At 40.0% G+C, this 21,701-nt stretch overlaps 1 long non-coding RNA gene across 1 annotated transcript in view; it reads left to right on the forward strand.

The window, feature by feature from the left end:
- Nucleotides 1-20,818, forward strand: part of LOC120371405 — a 45,621-nt gene extending 24,803 nt beyond the window's left edge. The window contains exons 2-4 of the long non-coding RNA XR_005584327.1: nucleotides 9,980-10,172; nucleotides 10,350-10,436; nucleotides 20,528-20,818. This is a non-coding gene — a long non-coding RNA (uncharacterized LOC120371405). The remainder of the gene's footprint in view (nucleotides 1-9,979; nucleotides 10,173-10,349; nucleotides 10,437-20,527) is intronic.
- The last annotated feature ends 883 nt before the right edge of the window (nucleotides 20,819-21,701 follow it).

Genomic DNA, 21,701 nt, shown 5'->3' on the forward strand with positions numbered 1-21,701 from the left:
ATCTCTAAGAGAGGTCAGAGAGGAGATCTTAGTAGACTTTGAAGAGAGTGTGGAGCATCAGATTTGTACTTAGATTTGTAGACATAGTGTACTTAAGCCTCACCAAAGGCTCTAAAAAAAAAAAGCTGTGGATCATGAAAGGGAGGGAAGGATGGGAGGGAGGGAGGGAGGGAAGGACAGGGAACAAAGGGTAGGAAAAGAGGGGTGAAAAGAAAATAGAGGGTGGAGGTCAGGGTGAGGATGGGGTCAATTTATCAATAAATCCTCAATTTCAATTTATTCATAAAATGAAAATGAAAAGTAAAAAATGAATAAACAAAGTTTGCAGATGACAGTTAAGCAAAGTTTGATAAGTAAAAAAAAATCAAAGATCTTAAAACTAAAAGAAAAAAAAAACAAAACAAAAAACCAAAAAAAACAAAAAAAAAAAAAAAAAAATAAAAATAAAAAAAATATAATAAAAAAAAAAAACCACAACATGAAAATAAATACAACATGGGGGAAATTTGAAGGGGGCTGGAAAAAAAACTGAAGGAGAGTTCGAGAAAGTTGTCTGAAGATGTCCATGCAGTGTGTCATAATGTCAGCAGAAAGCAAAAAAAAAAAAAAGGGAAAAGGAAATAGGAGAAAATAAATAGAGAGATATATATATTATATATTGCTATTATTCAAATATATATCACCCCATCTGTGAACACTGTGTACAGTGTCACCTCAAAAAAGATAAAAAAAAACTAGAAAGAAAAGAAAAAAAAGAGAAAAAGAAATGAGAAAAATGATTAGGAGGAAAGAGAGGAGATATATGAGGAAAGAAAGAAAGAGGGGAAAAGACAGAAAAAAAAAAGAGGAGAGAGGGGGGGATGATATATATAAAATCATGAGTGATGTTGAGAAAGAAAGTAAATAATTATTTATTATTTATTTAATATTCCCAATATACAAATGAAATTAAAAAAAAGCAGGTTTAAAACAAAAAAAAAAAGAAGTTCTTCTTCACGCTTTCTTCAGGCAGCGGAACAACTTACCTACCAGAGGAGAGAGGCTAGGCTAGGACTATAAGGGATTATAAAGGGACTGGATAACTTGGTGGCTTCATGCTGTAAATCCAGTCTATAAATGGATGGGTAAGTAAGAGAAATGTCTCCCCTCCCTGTCTGAGGAGGGAGATGGATGGATGGAGAGGAGAGAGATCAGATGATCATTGCCTGTTTCCTCCCCTCCTCAGGGGCACCTGGCATTGCGTTAGTAGACAGACAGATACTGGGCTAGATGGACCTTTGGTCTGACCCGGTACGGCCTTTCTTATGTTCTTATGTTCTTATATGGTATTGTGATAGTTTATATTAGTGTTTCAGAGTTCAAGACCCCATTAGACTAAAGTATTTTGTGATTTCTCTCCTTCAAGACTTCCATCATTAAGTATGAACCAATGAATTTTTAACTGCAAACATAATGGAAATACTGCATTAAAAAGTTCTGAAGAACTAATTTGTTGTAAACCAGGTCAGAAATAATCTCAGAGTTCAAGGTGCTGTATGACTAGAATCCTGCATGGATACAAAATTTGTACCTGCATCAGATCTGTGATTCGCAAAAATGGTCTGCGGCTATCTGTGGATTTGTGGGACTCGATGATCTTTCTTTTTTAAACTGATGAAAGAAATTTCACATAAGGGGTGTTTGAGGAAAAACAATATTAATACATTTTAAAGTGATAAGTAATTGTGATGATTCATTCTTATTGTGACTATCCTAGATAGAGCAGAGGCCTTGATATTTTTTCATGCTTCTTTCTTCAGAGATGATCAAAATTTGCTTTCATGGCTGGAAGTCAATTGCAGGGTCTGTCAGTTTGTGTTGCTCTGACCCTGTCAGAGCTGCCAAATTAACAGTAATGTGGATGAAGAGAGCAGTTTATCAACACTTTTCATCCCCCCCATGTGGGTCATCAAAAAACAGTCCTATATATGGTCTGAAGTTCCATCACCCACTGAGGTATTACTGATTGTTCGTGGCTGGTTCCTCAGTCTGAAGTGAGGAAATGACTCCTAATTGCATTGCTGTGCACGGGAAATCCAATTTTCAAGTTGTCTGTGAGCAGCTAGTATCCTGTAGTTAGACAAAATCATAGTCTGCCTCGTTAGACACCCCAAGGTGATGAGGCAAAGCGGAAGTGGCTGCTTATGCAAGAACACCCTGCCCTTCTTCTGCTTTGTAATTCAAAGACCTGGGTTAGCATGTTACTCGTGAAAGCCAACTCAATGGACGGTGAAAGGAATTAATAGAAAACGGAGCCCATGTTACCATAGAGAAATGCAACATCCAACTCATTGTATGGCCCTTAATGAAGTCCATCCCTTTTACATTTTTGTGAAATGCCTGGAAAAAGCTTTCAGGACTTTTTCATAGTAACAAGAGCTTGGCAGCATATGAAACAGTGTATCCATGAGGCATTAGGTGCAATATTTTGGACCATTGTGACCAACTCATAATTAACTGCCATTGTACTGATGCTATCCATGCAGATTGCTGTATCCTGTTCCCAGTGAATGATGAAATCTCCAGCTGCTTCTTGAAATGTCTCCAAAACACATTCTCCTCTTGTGTATCCTGGCACAGCTTTCCAAAAGAGCAAATCTGCTTCAGTAGCACCATCAGAACCATATTAGACATATGTTGGTAGCAGTGTAGGACCAGAGACACTATTTTTTATATTTTGAAAATTGCATTGCTAGACAAGTACAGTGAGGTTTTAAAAACATTTGCTCTTAGACATCTTCAGTCACATCACTAAAGTTCAGAATCGTGTTATTGAAACACTGTGCCTTTGAAAAAATCTCTGTTGGTCAAGGAAGGATAAGGCATTTATGTAATAATGCACTGTACCTTGCACACATCTGACTTGCAGAGATACTACATGAGATGCCTGAAGGGCATTTTTGCTGATATTATCAATTTGAGTACTTAAAGCTTCATGGTGCTCCTGGGTATATGGGTTGGTGGGGAATGGCACAGGTCATCTATCCGTGATGGCTGTTTCCATGTCTAGTTATGGCAACAGCTTAGAAAACTTAATGATCCTGTAGCTACCCCTTAAGAACACGCTGAATACTGTCTTCAGATGCCTCCATCACCATTTGGCATCATATTTGCCCATTTCCTTTGTTCACTGAGCCATTAAGACAACAACTTGACACCGTTACCTTAATTAAATTATCCCATTCTCTGCAGCACTTTTTGGCCATACTCCATCTTCAAACAATGGCTCAGGCCTTGGTTAATACAGCCAGCATATCAGATACTCAATTCATTACCTTGTTTTGTCTTGATCTGTGCATGGGGTTACTTGCTTTTTTGTATTGCATATAAAGTTTCTTAAGGGGGCTTGTCCCTTGCACAGAATAGCTCGTTGGGCATGTACACAGGTTTAACATTGTTTTCTTAGCAGAGGCTCTAGCAGCAGCACACTCACATACTGGATTGGTCTGCACTGAATCACTAGCTGGCTTCATGGGTTTAAAAGAACAGCGTGGCCTTAAAGAGGCACACAATTGCAGGGTTTATATTTCATACCAAACTCATGTTAAAAAAATATTATTTTAGCAAAAATAATAAATCAATAAGTTTAAATGACTTCCTCACGTCTCCTTGGAATCATCTGTGATGTGCTGTGCAACCCATAGATAGCAGGGAAACCTATTTTGCACCGTCATTTTTACATTGTGAGAACATAGAGGAAATACATAATGGAATGAGTTATTTTCAGAATTGCACTTAATGGAGAAGCTAGAACTAAAACTGTGGAACAGCTACCTATTGCGACACAAACAAAGAAGATATATTCCACCCTCTGTATGTATGAATAGAAATTATGCATTCATCAATAGAGGGAAGACTGTAGAGTGCCTCTTTATAGTGCATGTAAATTCAACCTGCTCATCTCTTTTCAAAAGTTAAACTTGGTTTTGTTACACATTTATTTGTTCCCTTTATGATGTAGTATTTGATCTTTCAATCATGTTACAATTACTTAAAAGACAAAGACAACAGCTTGCAGACAACTTTACTAAATTCTTTGTGGTGTATTTACTTTGAAAATCACAGCATATCTTCTTCTTGAATGGAGATGGATAATTAGATGCTAGAGATGGAGTCCATGCCTGCAAGAGTGAGGCTTTTGGGCTAAATAAAAACTCTGGGTAGAACTTTTGTTCATTCAAAAATCCGATTCTAACTTTGTGATTTCTTTTGATATTGAACCAATCAGCGAGTCAATTTCCAATATTTCCGAAAATAAAAAGTGATGCGCTGTGCAACCCATAGATAGCAGGGAAACCTATTCACTTCCTATTATACATCATTTATTTAAAACTCATTACTACATGCGAGTGATCTACTGCCATTTTGTAATATAGTATGCTCACTGAACACTTATATATATATATACACTATATATAACTCCATGTTATATGAAAATAAAGAGTGGTAAAAATTGGGGGAGAGTTCTTCCAAAACCGGGAAACAAATTGCTTGACTTTCTACGTAAAACACTGTTTGTAAGATGGAGCCTGTCAGTATTTTCAATTTGAGGAATAATGAGGTTCCAGTTAGAGCTGGTCAAAAACGTGGGTTTTTCTTTGGAAAATTTAGAATTTAGCAGACATTTTAAATACAGAAAAATGTTGACTTAAAAATGCTGCTGCAGTGCTTCATAGGAATAGTGTCTCAAGCTCTTGTTTTCCTCTAGTGATCAGCCTGCCTGGTTAGACTATGTCTGCCATGATGCTGCATTGTCTCTACTGTTGAAGAGGGGAATTTGTGTGCCATAGGAGTGCCTGGGCAGGAAGTCCAGCTCATATAGCTGAATTCAGACATGGGCAACAACTGAGATACTGTGGACCCAGTTCCAAATCAAAATGTTTTATTTTCAGGCATCCAATTTCTTGATGAAAAATTAAAGTTTTCCATAGAAAGCAGATACATATTATGAACAACTTAGTTTAGTTGAAAAATCAGTTTCCTATTTAAAAAACAGTTTTGACTAAGAAGTTTTGACCAGGCATAGTTCTAGTATATTTATCTTTAGCAAATTTTCTGTACTATGCATAGATCATTCCACGGCACATTATAATTTCTATAAATAGGCTCATGGGACTGCCTCAAGTAATTGCATCCTGTATAATGAATATAGGGAGCAGTGGCCACACTAGATATATTGTTATAAACATTCGAAGGAAACTTGAACCCTGATGCCTTTTAAACTACAATACCATGCATATATTTGGACAAAAGCTAATATTTGGAAGCATTTTTAAAGCCATAAAGCTTTGTATATTTTCAGAGACATTTACCTTTCTAGTAATAACCTGGATGACTTTCTTGAACTAAAGCCATGGATCAGAACCACCAAAAATAGGTTAAATTTAGGTTCCAAAGCAGAGTTCTGTGATTGGTTCCTATCTTAAGTTTTAAATATGACAAATGTGAACTATGGTCCTGATCCAGCTCAGCACTTCGAATCATAGAAGATTAGGGTGGGAAGAGACCTCAGGAGGTCATCTAGTCCAATCCCCTGCTCAAAGCAGGACGAACACCAACTAAATCATCCCAGCCAAAGTTTTGTTAAGGCGGGCCTTAAAAACCTCTACAGATGGAGATTCCACCACCTCCCTAGGTAACCGGTTCCAGTGCTTCACCACCCTTCTAGTGAAATAGTGTTTCCTAATATCCAATCTAGACCGCCCCCACTGCGACTTACCTTAACATTAAGCACATAAGTAGTTCCACCAAAGCTTATTTTATCTGACTTTCAGTTTTTGTCTTGTCTCCTTTTTTCCTTAAGTAGTTTGAAACTGACATTTATTTCAAATTGCACTGAAAGCCTCTTACTCTTTCAGTGCAAAAATATGTTTTTTGTGGATGTTTTCTTTCTGTACTGTTACACAAGAAATATAACTGTGGAAAAAATTGTCACTTCTGTTTTTTTTAAGCCAAAGGATCAATAGATTTATTTGAAAGTCATAGGGTGGGAAGAGACCTTAGGAGGTCATCTAGTCCAACCCCCTGCACAAAGCAGGACCCATCCCAAGACAGATTTTAGCCCCAGATCCCTAAATGGCATCCTCAGTGATTGAGCTCACAGCACTGGGTTTAGCAGGTCAATGCTCAAACCACTGAGCTATCCCTCCCTCAGTTAATTCTGCTTCAAGTTTTGGTCAGTTTATGCCAAGAAATATGGTAGACTTAGCCATAATATTGTGGTTGAATTGCTTCTGCATTGGGCATTTACACTTACTATTTTATTATTATTTTTAAGTAGCAGGTAGGACACCAGAGATCACAGGTGAGATGAATTAATATTTCTTGAAAAAAAGGCAATGTGAAGTATTTATTGCTACTAAACTTACCCAACCTATTGCATCTAGTTTCAGCTTACTGTAAAAACTTATTTCATGTTCAATTCTTTTTTCCTCCTCAAATTCCAGTGTTGGCATGAGGATAGGGATAAGGGACTATACCAGTTGTTCTATCCCTTATGATTCACTTCCCTGGGGAACACCCTAGTAAATCGCTGGCTCTAATTGCCATCCATTTTATAACCATCAAAATAACTTATCTTCATACTGCTGACAGATGAGGTACATGTCTCAAAGAGAACTACAATGACAGACTAGCAGAATTTCTTTGTTGTCACAGGACTGTTCTTTTTCTTGTGAAAATGAAATCATACAGTTGTGTTCTGTCTTCCTTACCATATTAAGTGGAATATTTCCTCCTGCACCAAACCTTCCAAGTAAAGCTGGTTGAAAAATTTTCAATTAAACATTTTTCCATCAGAAAATGCCGTTTTGTCAAAATTGAAAAGTTTCTCTTGGGAATGTGCCAGTTTTGACAGAGTTTCCATTGGGAACATGTGACAGTAGTGGTTCACTACTCTCTCTCAGCAGTTCTTGTCAGATTGACATACTCATTACACCAAACTCACTATGGTCTTTATTTATTTGGCCTATGCAGTCTGTTCAAGCCAAGCCACAGCATTCTTGTCAATGGGGATTATTCATTCATGCATAAATAAGAATTTTGTAAAAAAAGAATTTATAAAAAAAGGTTAAGCCTCACATACAATCGGTGGCATGGTGTGTTGGTATGGTCATGTGGCGTGTGATTTGCGCTGCACACTGGGTTTCTAGCTAGTGCTAGCTATTCCTCATTCTTCTCCCCTTCCCGCCCTGGTTCCCTTCGCCTCCCGGTCCTGATCCCAGTGGGCAATGGGGCAAAATGGTGGTGGGTAAAATGTCGTCAGTTGTCAAAAAATCCTTGAAAGCAATCTAAGACAAGCATTGACATTTTTTTTTGTGCCTTTTTCCCTGGGATGCCCATGCAGATGCATGGAGCTTGTTTTCATGGAGCTTGTTTGCCGTTTGTGACTCTCACCCGTATGTGACTAGTAGACTTCAGTCAGCAGATTCCTATCACAGCGCACCAGCATGCATTTCAGATTTGAGCACAGCAGCAGCAGTTTACCAGCAATATTGCACCATCAAACCCTTCCATAAATGATCATCATTGATGATGAGGGCTACCAGTTTTGTACCATTTGCTGCTGCTGCTGCCCTGGTGCTCAGCCAGCGGCGCAAAAGCAAGATATTTTAATGTTTGCATTGCTTCCTCCCATGTTTTTGTACCATTAGCTGCATAAGTGCCCTGGGCGGGCCAGCAAAATGGCAAAAAAAAGAAAATAAAATTGCTCTCCTTGTCCCTCCTCCCTTTATCTAAAAAAAAAAAAGGAATCTCTAATAATAGGCAAGTGTACTAGAGAACCACCGTATCATAGAACCAGAGAGCTGCAGAGAGCACAGAGAGCCTGCAGATCCAGATCTATGTATCATAAATCTGGATGCTTATGCTATTCAACCACCCTGTTGATTCCTTTCTTTTCCCTTCTTCCAACCACTTCTCCCTTTCCCATTGTCCCCACTTGTGTGATGAATGAATAATGCATGAAATAATAAGACACACTGAACAGGAGTGAGAAATGAGTGGAAGGCAGCCTCCAGCTGCCATGCAATGACAGACAGGACATAGCAGTGTGTAGGAGCAAGCCCCAGCATCACACCAGCAGTCCAGGGGCAACTGCTTTTTTTTTACATATGAAGGTGGGGGGGGCTGAGTGGGCCCCAGCCTGATATGGATGAGATGGATGGTTAGCCATGAGCCACCATCCCCCATCCAAAAAAAAAATATTAGGGGGCTGATTGATGATGAGGATGGATTTCCAGCTGCTGTTGCAGCTGATGCTGATGATGATGAGGATGGATTTCATCTTTTTTTACCATTTTTTGCCATGGGGAGCAGAGCAAGGGGATGCTGGTGCTGTGTGCTGCACTATCGCCTGCTATCAGCAGCATTCAGTAGGTGACATGTGAAATGTAAAGAGAGAGGAGGACCTTTTTACCTTTCTTGGGGGGTGGGGGGGGGGGGGTGGTATGATTGCCAATGCCTGCCCTGATGACGGGACACTGTGTTTGACCCTAGAAGCATTGGAGAGCCAGCCAAGAATGCAAACTTTGGAGGGCTGCAGGAACTGTGGGATCCTCCCATCTCCATTCATCCATTTGATTCTTTCTGGCTTTTGGCTTGCTGCGCTGCCTGAGTCGCTGCAGTCGCTGTATGCTCTCTCTGGAGAAAAAAAAAAAAAATCTGAATTTCATCTTCTGTTTCTCTGCGCTGATGGGATTGCCTTGCCTACCCTGCATGCCATCACATCCCATCCGCATGGTTTTTTTTTTTTTTTTTTTTTTTTCACCACGGACTGCATCACCACACGCGCGCTCCAACGCAAACAACAGGAAAAAAAAAAAAAAAAAAGTTTTTTTTTTTACCTTTACCTGACCTGCATCGAGTGAGTTCAGATTGCGTGTCACGGTCACTGTGGCACTGTGGGGATAGATCCGGAGGCCGAGCAGCGTCCACACTAACACACACTCCACTATATTAATAATGATATACCGAAGCGTTACCTCTCTCGTCGAGAGGAGGAGAAAAAGTTTAAGAGAAGCCATTAAAATCGATAGGTGCCCCCCCCTAGTGTGGTTTTTTTTTGTAAATCGGTTTTACGCTCCTAAAACTGATTTAAACGCCTAGTGTAGACCAGGCCAATAATGATGTTCAAGGCACGAAGACCTCCAGGCAATTGAGTCATTTTGCAATCCTCAGCAGTATGTGTCGTGGTTTGTGGCTGCCCACATTGACATAGTGGACTGTCTCCAAAATTCCACTGCAGCACAAACTTCATGTCCGGTTCAAAACTGGTTCAGAAGGCTCCATTGCCTTTGCGATAAATCAAATCCAGGTTGACATTGAGTGGGGTCTGAGATAAGATAATTATTTGTCACTTTCACTGCGGCCATAATCTATATCTAAAAGGTGTCATGTAATATGTTATTGGAAAACTAAGAACTCACTGATTATTAATATTCTTGCATAATGTATTTGTATGGCATGTATTCAGAGTTATGGCGTGTGCTGGAATGATGATTAAAATGTGTTAAAACCAGAATGTGAGGATGGAGAGTTCAAAAACAGGACTGCCCTAGACAAAGGAACATGCATTTGCTTCTCTGACCAGCACAGTCATCAGACAGAGACAATAAAAGTACATTTACATAACAGGTAAACAAAGCTATCAAGCTAATATGTGGGGGAGGAGATAGCATGGCATCTGTGCCCTGCAGGAGAGAGAAGCTCAGTCTGGATTTTACTCTTCAAAGAATATATTGCAGAGATTTACTGGTGTATAGAGACTGGAAGGATGAACCTCAAGGGATCAGCAATTGAATCAACTGATTGTGTACAATATTACTTTATTACTTATTATAAAAGTGTGTAGAGTGAGGTCTTTTCTGAATGCTAATGACACCCCAGTGAGTAATATAATTGTGAAATATATGTATTATCACTATATTATTATGTTTTAAAGTGTGTGGCCAAACAGAGAGAAACAGGTTCCCTCCCAGACAGGAGAGAAGGCAGCTATTTACCTGTCTCCAATGAAATTAAGCAAAGTATGACTACAAATAATGGAAGCCCCATTTACTTTCAAATCAGCATGAGGATGGGAAGCCCGCAGCAAGGAAAGAACAGCATGATGTCATCCTGCCTCTTGAAACAAGGTAACTGATGTTATAAGCAAAGACAGAAGACATCTTTGGCATCTGTCACTAGACAGACACAAGAGGCCAGAGCTCTTGCAAGCTGAGAAAGATGGGTCCTTCAACCAAAAAGGGGCTGAAGTCTCTGGGAAATAAATATAGTTGAGAAATCTGCTTAAGCAATGATATTTTCCCTAGGAAGACACGGGAAGCCAACATCTTGTACTTCTGTGGAAGGTCCTGACTGAGGGGAAAGTCAGCCTTGCCTGGGAAGAAGAATGACTGGTGAGAGAAATCATCTTGAACAAAGCCTGTAGCTTGCTAGATAAAGTTTTAGACTTTTAGATCCATGTTTTTTCTTATTTGCTTGTAACACTTTCTAATGTCATTCCTTTTCTTTGAACTCACATGATCCTGTATATATTTTGTTTGTTTTATATTTGCTAGAAACCAACTCGGTGCTGTGTTTACAGGGAAGGGTGTACTTACTCTGGTTAAGTTAATAAGCCGTAATGTGCTTTTGCCTCTTTAAATGAGCGATCCTTTATTATTTTTCTGAGCTGTCCAGGACAGAGCTGGACACTTCAGGACACATGGTTTTGGAGAAATTCAGGATTGGGTGTGTGTTGGGGGTTACCTTAGTGGTTGGTAGCAAGGCTTGTGGAAACCAGTGTGAGGCTATGGGATGGTAGAGAGGCTGCTGGGGTCATAGCTGTTAAACCAGGACTACCTAATACTCTCAGGGTATGACCTGCATGCTTGTAGGCTGGTTGTGAGCATCCCAGGCTGGGAGCTCTAGCAGCAAAGCATTGTAAGTCAACCAGGGTTGTATGGCAAGTGATGACACAACCCCTTACTGGTGTGGTTTGCACCCCAAATTGCATGACAGAAGTTTCTCAGGTACAAGATGGAATTTGGGGGAGAGGGAGAGATGCCAGGAAATAGCATGGTGGTCAGGGTACTGGCTTGGGCTGTGGAAGGCTGAGGTTCAAGTGTCTATTCTGCCTGATTTGGAGAAGGGACTTGAATCTGGGTCTCTTAGGGTATGTCTACTCAGTAATTAAACACCCCCAGCCAGTTGGCTTGGGCTGCGGGGCTGTAAAATTGCTATGTGGATGTTTGGGCTCAGGCTGGAGCCCACGCTCTGGGACCTCATGAGGATTTTTTCTTATAATGTCTTACCCAGATTTCCGTGAGTGGGTGCCAAAGATCATCACACACATCCACTTCAGGCATGTAAATATAAGTTGATCTTTAGAAGAATTGAGCACTTGCAGGTCTCATTGGCTGTTATGCTAAAATAAGCCGGTAATACAAAACCATCTTCTGTATAAATTAAATACTAGACCTTCATTAATTACTGAAAACTGGTCACTATGGGCCAGACTCTCGGATTTATTGTTAGTACAGCATAAGGTGACAGGTTCTGCTCACCTTGCATGACTACACTTATCTCAGATTACCTCCCAAAAGGCACTGACCTTACCTTCTTTTTTATCAAAATAAAAGCTTCTTGCCACTGTAGGTAGAGTTGCAGAATTTACAGCAACCAAATATCTTTTCTTTCATGAAGTTTTTATTCTCTATTATTTCAAGTACTTTTGTTCAGGTCTTCATTTCCTTCTCTGGTGAGCACAGATTTCTCCTGGCAATGGATCTTTTCTCCATGGTAATGAGATTTACTCTATGCACACTAATGCACATGCATAATCCTCATTTTACTGTGCTTTTATCAAATATTGAAATTAGTTCTGTTGCCAGGAAGTGAGGAGCCAGCAGTCCAATGTGAACGATAACACTCTTCTGGAACCATTCCACCTATTCTTTAAATTTTCCTAACCAGAGACATAAAGTTGAATGATTTTTTTTTATTTGTCTGGAGTCTCATCAGTGCACCTGGCATTGCTTGCTGTGGAGGAAATGAATAGCTGGATTCAACCTAAGGTCTCTTCCTTTGATACTTGAATTAACATCAAATCATAAAAGTATTTCCCATGTTTCTCTATTCCAGGCACAGTGACGTGTCTTTTTTGCCTATTGTAATGCTGTAGGGAACACCACTGAGAAATATTTGTATTCTGCATGTAAACATAAGGCATGATAAAAACATTGTGCCTTTCAGGCTGTATAAAGAAGGCTTCAAAGAGCTCAGGAAAAAAAAGGCTTGTTTTGGAACATTAAGCTAAATACCAAATTTAAGGACAATTACAGATTTAGTAATAAATGCATTTCTAAAACTTCCATATTCACTAAATTAGCCCTCTATACATTTTCCCCAAGATAAGTCACCCGCCCTGCTCTCACCTTCTTCTGACTTTTCCTTACCTATTGCCCCATTTTCCCTTTTCTCCCTCTAGGGGGAGTGTCATCCCACTCCTCTCTCTCACTGCATCCTCCTATAGTCTCTCTCTCAGAGCTTGGGAAGAATTGGGCTATGGCAGCAACTTCTGTTGCTGCTGCTCCATGGCAACAGTGACTCTTCTGGATCCAGAGATGTCCCCTCTGCAGGCAGCTACCAGCAAAGTGCAGGGAAGCCAATTCAAAGTTTTGCGCCACTTGGCCAGTGGCAGTTACTGGTTAGGAAGGTGGAATGGCAAAATGGGGGCAGGCTCAGAGAATGGGCACATATCACATACCTAGCCCTTTTCTGTACTACAGAATTTCCATGTAGTCCAATGTTCTGATTGTTAGTAACTCTGTTAATTGTTCAAGGGGTCCAGTTTTGCCCTCAAATATGCCTGTTCAGCTCACACTGACCACAATGTGTGTTTCATACCTATAGTCAAAATGTGGGGACTACTCAGTTTATGCAAATTATTTAAAGATATTACAGCAGGAGTCACCAGATGACACTGTTAGTCTTAATTTTTTCTTGTAGGTGCAAGCTCTGAGCAACGGAAGAAATGGTTACACTGTTTTTTATGATATTGTTTCTTTTTGGGGGGAGTTGTGGAAAGGAGCAGTGAAGTTAGTTCTCTGTCTTAATCTCTATAACTAGAGTCACTTCTTAAACAGGGCTGCTGCTTGGGAAATGGGCATTGTTTTGGCTATGATTCCTGAAAGATGGGCTTGCATGCATGCTGTTTAATCACCTCCTGTTCAAGGTCAGGTGTGCATAGTGTAAATAGAACAAATTACACTAAACATATACCCAAACTCTACATTGCTTTCTCTTCCTATGGTACGTTGTCATGCAAAGACCTGAAATCTATTACTGCTCAGCAGAGGGGCAATATCTAACCTCTGAATTTACTGATTTTGACTATTAATGATGAGTCAAGTTGCAGTTTTTACCAATGTCTTGTCTAATATGTTGAGAAATGTGTATGGACATTGATAATACAGTAAGGGACAACCACACACTCCATCTCCTAAGCATGCTGATAAAATATTGATACAGGATTGCTGTATAAATGAGATGTATGTAAATGGTTAATAGATCAAATGACAGTACGTGATTTTCTAGAAGATGTAGCTGGGTTTTGCATGAACAACACTAGTGGATATTGTACACTGCAAATGGCTTGTGTTTACACAACTGTTTACATAGAATTCTTAACAATTTTCTTGGCGGCTTCTACGCCAATAACTGAATAGATGGGTCTGACAAGCTCCCATAGACATAAAGCCCTACATATCAGTTGGTACCAAATGCTTTCCAGCAACAAAGGCTTTTCTCTTGTTTTTAAACAGCTCAAATTCTCTCATGCCTTATTTCATATCTTCAGTGCACCTTGTCTGGACACTACCAGTGCTTATGCGCTTCATTTCTCATGGGATACAAGTTGTCATACATGTGTACCCTAGTTTTAGCCTTGGGGGATAGTATTTTTGGGGATTGGCTCACAGCATAATAAAATTACTTGTAATTGCTGCTAAAGCAGCACTGAGAGGCTCCAATTAAGAATCAAGATCCCATGGTATTAATGCATCAATAAATTCCACAAAAATGCATCAATAAATTGCACCCTGTGTCCCAAAGAGTTAACAATCTAAATGTGTAGTGAAATCCAACTTTTAAAAAAATGGTCAAACAAGATATTTTCTCATCCCTTTTTTGATATTCATTGGTTATAAAATTTGGTACAGCAGTTGTTGCACTAGGAATCATACCCTGTCATTACTGAGTGCAAGAACAGCCAGAATAGCTGGTAGGAGTACGGGATATGGAGCATGGTGATTTGATTCAATATTGTTTAAGTCCATGTTAGTGAACCCATACTGGAAATAAACTATAGATAAAGGAGTTTGCAGAAACAAATCATGCAGTTAGTCTGACTGCTTTTTGTAGGAAAGTTTTTACTCACATCTTTCATTTTTATTATTGAGTCCACCAATAGTGAACATTATTTATTCTTCAACTGTTCATACTGTACTGAGAAAACTGGATGCTGCATTTCATTATATTTGTCATGCAACCATTCTCAGAGTCCTCATTGTACTGAATGTGTTAAGTATAGAGTTTGAAGTGGTTATCTCTTGCAAACAGAAAGCTGTTGCCTTTCATGTGGATATGCTTAATGGTTCATAAATGTCTGCATAATGATGCTACTCTTGACTTAACATCCTTGTTTATTTTTACCAGTACTGGTTGTTACTTAAGGTATGCCATACAATGCAAGTTAGTCTTTGCATTTTGTAACATCTACGTCTAAACTGATATTATATCATCTCTGTTCTTTCAACTTCAATTTGTAGTCCAATTCCTCATTGCAAATTCTAAGCATCAGTGTCTTTAAGATGATCAATTGTGTTCAACTTAAACTGGAACAATATGCTACTGTCAGTTATTTTTACTTTTACAATAGTATACCATGAAATGAGTTTTTTAGATACGTTGATATAATCATTCCAGACTTTCACTGGTGGTACTGCACCACTGGGACAACCTTTGTTTTTGATCAGTTGCTGGAATGGAGACTGATCCCTGCTGTGGGCCGTCAACAGTCTGAGCTAAGAGAACAAGATAAAATCCTGGAATTATAAGAACCCCCACAGAAACCGGTCTTGCCTGCAATGCCAGTGATTAGTTTGTGTGTCTGAAGAGGCCCTTAGCACAAAGACCACTCGTGTATAATTCTTCACTACAAGAAGTGAAGCATAAACTACTAGATGACTTGGGGAAATGTTGTCATGTTATATAAATTAAACTAAATGATGTTTGTCTGAAAATGGATTACTGCTTTTTCCAGCATTAAGGCATGCTGTGACAAGGCTTATTACAACAGTATATAATGAAATACTAAATATGGATTTAAACAGAAGTCAGGAACTGCTGCTTTTCAATTGCTTCTGTAAAGTCAGTGGTAAGCATTTAGAAGAAAAGCATCATCAGGCACTCACTTAATACACCAGAGGATTTCCAGTTGATGTGCAATCCAAGATCTGTGGTGTACATTTCAAACATGCTGAACACTTGTAGTAACTTCTACAGTAGATCAGCACAACTGAAAATCAGGGTGCAAGCAACTGTCACTGCAAGGAACCATGTAGGTTTCTCAAATTCCCCAAACAAAGGGAAAAAAGTTATTTCCCTTTGGGACTATCTGAATAATTTGGGAACACTTACCCACCATTATTGTAGAAATCAGATGAAATAAATAAAACAAACATGCTCGATACCAGACTCTCTCTGTCTCCTGGCTATGAAGTGTATTAGGCAGAATTAGAGGAGTGGAGAATTTAGTTTTTTAAAAATTGTGTCCTGGATGCTGTTTATTGATTTGAATGCATTCAGATTCTGTTGTTTAAACAAAATAAATATGGTTGGGAGTTTATTGCATATCTCCGGCATGATGCATAGTGCAAGGTCAAATGTGGAGTGACTCCAGTTGTGGGAATTATATAGAGATCTCTAGAAATTCATTGTGACTTACAGCTATCTGAAAATGGAAATTGCAGAGAAGAGACAGGGGAAAAGGTCACAACCATGTTCTTTATTGTATGACATTCCCATACAATAGTATAATTCAATTCTAATGAAGCAATACGACTCTGTAAAGAGTGATGAATGGCCAAGTAAATAATGTCTGTTTAATAAGATTCTAAATGTTGCAGGACCAGTTGCAAATTTGGATTTTATCCCTATACCTATATAGTACATTATGATTGTTAGTCACAAAATCTTTACACCCTGGAGTGTCTTAATTCTGAAATTAATCCCACACTACAAGAAGGATGTGGATAAATTGGAGAGAGAGTCCAGCGGAGGGCAACAAAAATGATTAGGGGGCTGGAGCACATGATTTATGAGGAGAACTGGGATTGTTTAGTCTGCAGAAGAGAAGAATGAGGGGGGATTTGATAGCTGCTTTCAACTACCTGAAAGGGGGTTCCAAAGAGGATGGATCTAGACTGTTCTCAGTGGTAGAAGATGACAGAACAAGGAGTAATGGTCTCAAGTTGCAGTGGGGGAGGTTTAGGTTGGATATTAGGAAAAACTTTTTCACTAGTAGGGTGGTGAAGAACTGGAATGGGTTACCTAGGGAGGTAGTGGAATCTCCTTCCTTAGAGGTTTTTAAGGTCAGGCTTGACAAAGCCCTGGCTGGGATGATTTAGTTGGGTTTGGTCCTGCTTTGAGCAGGGGGTTGGACTAGATGACCTCCTGAGGTCCCTTCCAACCCTGAGATTCTATGATTCTATGATTCTATGATATGAAATGACCTTACTGACCAACCAGATCTGAAGGAGATGCAGAAGAAAGATCCAGAGATTCAGCAGCTACTGGCGAAAGGGGAGTACAGAAGCTATGAAATCTTCCAGGACAAGCATGGTCTGATTATGGCTCTGAGAAAGGACATATAAGATGTGACACCTGTCTTGATATTACTGACATGCCTATGTCGAGAAATGGTCAGCATGGCTCATCAGCAAGGCCATTTTGGCATAGAGAAGACAGTGCAGCGAATAGTACAAGTGGCATGGTGGCCTAGAGTTGTTCAAGACACAGCCAAGTACATCGATGGTTGTTTGGCCTGTGCAGAAAACAACCCTGATGCTAAGGTCACCAAAGGTCTGATGCGTCACCAACCTATTGGAGGACCCTGGACTCGCCTCCAGGTGGACTTCATTGGTCCCTTACCTAACGCCGGAAGAAGCCACAAGTACTGTCTCATTGTAATTGAAGCCTTTACAAAGTGGGTGGAGGCCTACCCCACAAGGAACAACACAGGGACAACAACTGTTAGAGTGTGCCTAGAAGAGACTTTCTCTAGATTTGGCCTGCCAGAGTGCATCAACTCTGACCAGGGACCCCATTTTGTGGGCGAGGTTACTTGGGCAATGTGTCAAGCTTTAGGCATACAGCAAAAGCTACACATTGCTGGCCATCCCCAGAGCTCAGGTCTGGTAGAGTGTACAAATTGTACCCTGAAGACAGCGTTGAGAAAGGTTGTCAACTTACAGGGGAAGGACTGGGATTTGAAGTTGCCATTAATACTCATGGTGCTTAGATCCACAGTAGCATCTCATAGGTTCACACTCCATGAGGTTATGACAAGTAGGCTTGTGAAGACTGGTGGGTAGATGGGACCCCACCTGATGAGTGTCAGCCTAAGCTGAAGGTTTCATGCACAGAGTGTTGCAGGATATTAGCTCCATACAACACCAAGTTGCCATCTAGATTAAGTCCAATATTAAATCTGTGGACAAGAGATTGGGCTCCCTTAGACCTATAGAATGGGAAGTTGGGGACAGGATGTTGTATAGATACTTCTCATAACAAGGACATACCCTTAGTCCCAGATGTATTGGACCTGTACATATTGTTAATAAGGCCAGTCCTACTGTTTATGAGGTGGAGCTTAGGGGACCTCAAGGGAAGAAAGTCCAAATGGTTCCACTCAAGTCAATTGAAAGCGTGGAAGGGTGGTGGGAGGTAACTCTGCATTGCCTTTGCATCATGTAACTGTACCCTTTTGTTGTTCATCCCATAGGACTGAAGATTCCTTCATTGTCTTTTGTGGGTGGCCATTACTGTAACCATGGGAGGAACTTTGTCGGTGGAGAAGGGAGAGCACTATTTCTGCAGAAAAGTGGAGGGTATAAGAGGGTCTGAGTTAACAGATAAAGAGCCTACTAAAGCATGGCGTGTTTACCATGGGCCAGTAGTTAAAGAGGATATTGGGCCCATCATGATCTTTGCATACCAGAATGGTCTAAATTGTGTCTTGGTTTGGAGGGAAGAGCTGGGAGATAGATCCAACATGGCCACAGCCCAGTATAGTGCCCAGATAAATCTTTTGAATAAAGATTCAGAATCCTTGGGAAAAGTAGTGAAGTTTAAACAAAGCTGCATTTGGGACCTGCAAGATTGTAAGGTGGTAAACTGTTCAGGTGGACTTATCACCAAGAGCTCACTTAGATGTGCCTGCATGTCCACCAATCTAAAATTTAGAATCCAGGAGGGGACATTGCAGTTAGAGATCTTTTTGAGTGCTCGGATCAACATACCCTTTACTACTCCTACCCAAACCATGTTCATCCATCTAAATTGTACTAGTGCTCATGCACACCAGTGTGACACCTACGGGAATGTAAATAATTTCTGCCCATTGGGCAAGGTTATATTTTTGACAAGTTGTTACAGTAGTACAAACATATCTGTTGCATGTAATGATTCTGGGAAGTGGTATGTCTCAGGAATATTTGGGGTTAAGCTTCAGCAATAAGTGACTATGATCCCAAAACCATATGTCAGTAAGATAGGCCCAGCAGTAATTAAACAGGACTTTAAGTGTCTGCTTATTATCAACTCCTGTTATGCCTTAAAGAAGGTTGTCATTAACATGCAGCTCTTCACACAAGATATTCAGCCTGAATGTGCACCCTTTCTGAAACCGAATCTCATGGGATGGGATGCATGGGTAATTAGCAGTGAGCCTATGTACCCCAGAGTGAGAAGAAACTTCACTGCAAAAGTCTTGGGAGGCGTTGGGGAAGGGTTAGATGAAATCAATGTTATGAGTGCTGGTACCCTAGCCCAATGCATTAGTAATGTAGGCCATGATATGGCAGCATTGGAACAACCCTTGACTACTCCTTTAAATCAGATTAGTGATTTCTCGTACAACATAATATCCACTATGTGTAAATGGCTAGATGCTCAGAAACTAAGTCAATTCCAAATAGTGCAAGCCATAGGTGTCCTACAAACCAACTTGTCATGGGCTCTTACTTGGTATGCAAGTACAATCATGGCTTCAAACTGTGGCATCGGGCATCCTCAGGGTTGGATACCAAGGAACCATCCCAATGGAAATTAAGAATCTGATGATGGGTCATGTTACACCTTTTGAGAAGGAGCATCATCAGTGGTGGCAGCTCCTGTATTTTGTTTATAATCCAGACTCAAGAGAAATCATGGCTAACATCTTAACTATTGCTAATGCCAGCACTAGTTGGGTATAGCCCCTGGCCCCCTTGGGAATAATAGTTAATAATACCATAATGACACCCATAGATATCCCTAAGTGGGTACTCAGAGAGCAAGAGGAATATCACTCTGTCAGTCTAGATGCATGTGTCTGGGAGGAGGAACATGGATACATATGTTCCCCAGAGGTCTATCAAGGACCTCATATCTGCCTTAGTAGCGATCAGGGCAAGTGTCATTATAATCTGGAATCCCATCTAGGCAACCAGTCTCAGGTCGTTGTGATCAACAGTAATTGTTTGTGTATAAGAAGTTTTTGTAGGAAGTTCCTTGTGAACTTCTTTTACTTTGTTGAAAATTATCCAAATGTGAATCTCTGTCTATGTTTTGTACTTGTTGTACAAGGATGTGACGTTATATCTGAGAAGTTAAATGTGCAAACCATCACTAAAGCCTATCAGCTATATAGACATGCTGATCCTATGAACATAAGGGTCAACACTGATGCACTACAGCAATTAATACAGCATCCAGAATTAGAAGCCTTAATAAAATACCTCGAAAAGGAGGGCAAGAGTTTAATGATATCAGTGCATCACTCCATTGCACAGATCGAGCAAGTGTTAAAAAGAGTAGTAAAAAGTTCAAATTTTGCCCATTGATGGGAAACTCTGCCACTTCCACAGAGTTGTCCCAGGCCTGGCACATTTTGCTGCATCCTTTTGTGGATATTTTGATTATTCAAGGTCTTACCTTTATCCTTGTTTTCGTGGTGATAGGATGGGTAAAGTTAAAGCTTAGAAAGATGGCTAACAAGTCTAGATTCTCTAGAGTACCTGTTGCTTAAGTGATACAGGTGTGAAGACAGTTATTTCTAAACCAATAACGTCTTCAAGGAGGGGAAATGTTGGGTAAAATCTGTTTCTGATCTGTTTTATGTAATATCCATCTTGGATTTGTAAAAGGGCAGCTAAGCCTCCATCTTGGATACCCTTCTCCTCAGACACCCCAAGAAAGAAGAGACAGGAGGCGCCAGTACTGTTGGGCTGGATGGTCGAGAGGGGAGTGGAGGAGTCGAGAGGTACCAACTTTATTATCAGAATCACCCAGATGGCAGATTGACGACTGTAAAGCAAAGGCATACACCCCAAGGACAAGATGAGGAGTTAAGCAAGAGGGACGAGATAAGAAACAACTGCGGATCCTCCTAGTAACAACTCAAAATAATGCTGATTAAGAGCAACCTTGAATACCTTGTGATTAACAGCTCCAATGTGACACAGCAAGGTCCACAGACTTGCATGGGAACTTATTACTATAAAAGAAGGGTGTATTGCCATGGGACTTTGGGTTTGTTCTGCATCAACATCGGAGCTTTGAGTGTGTTCGACAGGGACCCAGCTCCCCTCCTTCATGTGCAGTTTCAGCTGGCCACTGGGAACTGACTGAGCAACACTAAGGACTGGTAACTATAAGATCCAGCTGCAGAAACTTTTGGTGTGTGTGTGTGTGTGTGTGTGTGTGTGTGAGTGAATGTAAGCATATGCTGATTTTAATGCTTAAATTGTACTTTCAATAAACGCAGTATATTGCCTTATCCCCCTTAAAAAGATTCTGTACGCTTCTTATTAGCATAACAACTGGAATCTCTTTTGTTACTCAATTTCATTAACTTTGGTTGGCTCGTGGAAGTTTTATTCCCCAAAGGCTGGGCTATGCATTCCCTATTTGAGAAAAGAGCATTACTAAAGCACTTGTTTGAAAACATGCAAATATAATCAATTTTTTTCAGAAACAGATGCAGGAGAAAATTTAGACGGATTTTGTGCCTGTGTATTTGCATAGTGATACTTGAAGTAATGTTCTTGATACAAAGATTGCCTTGGAAAGAATGCTGCAAATGCTAATTTTTCTTTTGATACTTTGTAATGTGTGAATGAATATTATAGAAATTAAAATGTTAATAAATGTTTACTCATGAAACACAATACATGGTACAGACAGTAGGAAGACAGTTATTTTGTACCATATAGCTGAACTGATTTGCGTTTAAAATTTGTAAATGTTCTCTGCTTGAAGGAATCGAGTGCCAAGTTTGTGTACAGGCAATTGTTTCCTCCAAATTACAAACACTAAAACTACAGCTAATAATCAAAGTGACTATAGGAGTGACCCCC

The sequence above is a fragment of the Mauremys reevesii genome, linkage group 9 (assembly GCF_016161935.1).
Source record: "Mauremys reevesii isolate NIE-2019 linkage group 9, ASM1616193v1, whole genome shotgun sequence".
In the NCBI taxonomy this organism is placed as follows: domain Eukaryota; kingdom Metazoa; phylum Chordata; order Testudines; family Geoemydidae; genus Mauremys; species Mauremys reevesii.